Consider the following 3153-nt stretch of genomic DNA (forward strand, 5'->3'; position numbering starts at 1 on the left):
TTTTCGACAGCGACCTCAGCTGGGTATTCCACGATCTCTCCTTCAAGCCATCGCATATTCGATGTACAAGAGTCGACACAGCGGGTATGTACAATGCCGTCTATTCCGATCAATCAACCGAGTTGTTAAAGGATTTGTGATAGTTTGGTTACGCATTGTCGTGATATGTCTAGATATGCCGGAGGTTTTTTCTCAACATTCTCACATGATAGCCGAAGCTGGCGTACGGATGCCGCAGATACGGTTTAATATGATGGCATCACAGGCGCCACTAGCATGCATATTATTTTACCATAATTCCGATCGTGTTTCGCTTGATATTGTAAGCTTTCCGGGCATCTTCCACCGGGACCAGATTTCGCTGATTGATATATGATGAAACTTATCCCAAGAGCCTGCATGTGCTATTAACCGTTGTGGGGTTACAATCATTGTTGTAGCGAACTGAGTATCGTCGCGTCAATTGCTTTTGGTAGAGGTGAGAAATCATTCCTCACGATTAATTGATTGGATTATGAATTGATTGATTGATTAATTTATTTATTATTGTAGTAGTTATGAGTGAGTAAGAGTGAATGATAGTGAGTGAGCGCCGGAAGTGATGGTTGTACGCTCCGTGATGTGTGCAATACCGTTGTAACATGATGTGGACAAAGTTGGAGCTAGGACATTTGAGGTACGTGTAAGAGCCCTCTCCAGGGCATTGGTAACTTACTAAAGTGAGTGAGGGTTGGCTCCGTGATAGAAGTGATTGAAAAGTGATGAGTGGATCTCCGCACGGAGAAAAAGAGAAATGAGTGAAGAAGTGTTGGTGAGTGAGTGAGGTAGAAATTAGGTGACAATTTAGCTTTATCATGTTTAGTTACGAGTTTATTCGCTATCAGTGGACTGATCTGAGTGAGTGATTCGTGACGTGAGGGTCCACTATCTACTAATGGTGCCGGAGCGATAATCGTTTGAAGCTATTCATGAAGTGACGTTTCTGATGTATTCCTATCATCTATCTATTACTCTTGTATCTATACTAGTTCGCCATGTGAGTTATGATGCGAGGTATGAATGTTGAGTGTATGAAGTGATGTTAAGTGATTTCTTGAGTGTACATACCTAGTGAGTAGGACTTCTAGTTGCGCGAGCGTATAAGTGACGCGTGCGCGTTCGCGATGGTCAGTGACGAGGTATCTCTATCTACTCTATCTATCCTATTTAATCTATTATCCATCTTAGCTGTCCCTACTATCTATCTATCTCTATCTACTCTATCCATCTATCTATCATCTATTTATCTATCTATCTATCTACTATCTATCTATCTACATCTATCTACATCTATACTATGTGGGTGACTGATGGTTGCGTATGATCTATCATCTACATCTATCATCTCTACTACTATCTATCCATCATCATTACCTATCTATCTATCTAAGTGATTTGCAGTTGAGCGGCTCTGAGTTCGATGACGCTATATTACTTGAGCCTCTATCATCTGTAGATCGACAGTGCTACTATTCTATCTATCGATCTATCGGATCTAATCGCGAGGGGGCGATCTATCTAGTCTTATCTACTCTATCTATCTATCTATCTATCTACTTCTATCTCATCGATCGAAATCTGCCGTCAATGAGTTTGATTACTTTGAATAAGTGATTAAGGATCTGTTGAAGGCTTATCTATCTAGTCTATAGTCTGACTTATGCTTGAGATCGTATGTCTATCCTATTGTCTAATGTCATCGAATCCTATCGTGAATGTCTAATTGACGATCGTTGACATGTTACTGTGATCTATCTATCTATCTAATTTATATCACTATCTACTATCTATTTAACAAGTATGAGCTCCATAGTGATGCGCGTTTCAGCTGCCTATATATATATTATTCAGTCACATCAGGAGTCGATATTTGATGACGAATACATTATCTATCTATCTATTGCATATGTGCCTATCTGTATCTACATATTCTTAATCTATAGTAATTAGTGATGTAAGTTGGAGCTGAATATAATTACTGTAGTTGAAGATTGTATAGTGATTGGAGTGATATAGTGTGATATATATTTTGATGTATGATTATATATAGGTCGATGTATTGTATGTAGGATGTGAGGGTGAGTTTTTGATGGTGAATTAGTTGAGCTTACTTGATGTGCTGAATTGATTGATGGTATTGTATGTGGTAAGTGAGTGAGTAATGAGATTTACGTGAACGTTGAGTGTTAATGTGGATGTATGTATGTATTTGTGATGTTGAATGTGAGATGGATCAGTTGATAGTGAGATAGTGTTGAACATGTATGTATGTTGTGGTGGGTGTCAGTCGGTCGCTGCTTCAAGTAGTGAGATGATAGTGAGGTGAGTTTGAGTGAGTGAGTGAGTGATGTGAGGAGGAGTGATGAGTAGTGAGTGAGTGATGTGAGGAGGTGATAGTGAGTGGGTGAGTGAGTGAGAGGAGTGACTGCGAGTCAGTGAGTGAGCTGAGTGAGTGAGTGAGTGAGTGTATGACGGAGTGAGTTACATTTAGTAATTACTCACAGTTCATCCATAATCCCACAATCTTAGTAGTTATATGACACCCACTTCACATGTGGATCGGATCAGTACCTGTCATCCGTGATATAGCCTGGATACAATATACCAAGCCTTTGCAATCAAGGAATATACGTTAATGGAGAAGAATGCATCACGGTCGTCAAAGAATAATGGTGATCGTGGTACACACGTGAATAGACAATGAGTCGAATTCGTCTTGCTCAGATTAATTAAATGTTTATATATATATGAATTCTCTCTCTCTCTCTCTACTCTCTCTCTCTCTTCTCGTCTATATATATACTATGATATAGAATCTATATATGTATATAGTATAGTATATATATATTAATAATAATTATTATATGATTATATATATATTAATAGATATATATAAATATGTGTGTGTTTGTCTGGTTATGGTGTATGGTGTGGCGGGTTTGTGTTGTTGTGTGTGTGCGTGTGCGTGTAGTCGTGGTGTGTGTGTGTGTGTGTGGTGTGTTGTGTGTGTGGCTGCCGCCTAGTGGTAATTGTGTGTTGTGTTGTTGTGTGTGAATGTGCGTCGGTCTGTGTGGAGCGAATACAATGAAATCACACCATTTTTCAACCAAAATA

Source organism: Priapulus caudatus, unplaced genomic scaffold, assembly GCF_000485595.1.
Source record: "Priapulus caudatus unplaced genomic scaffold, Priapulus_caudatus-5.0.1 Scaffold121, whole genome shotgun sequence".
Taxonomy (NCBI): Eukaryota; Metazoa; Priapulida; class Priapulimorpha; order Priapulimorphida; family Priapulidae; genus Priapulus; species Priapulus caudatus.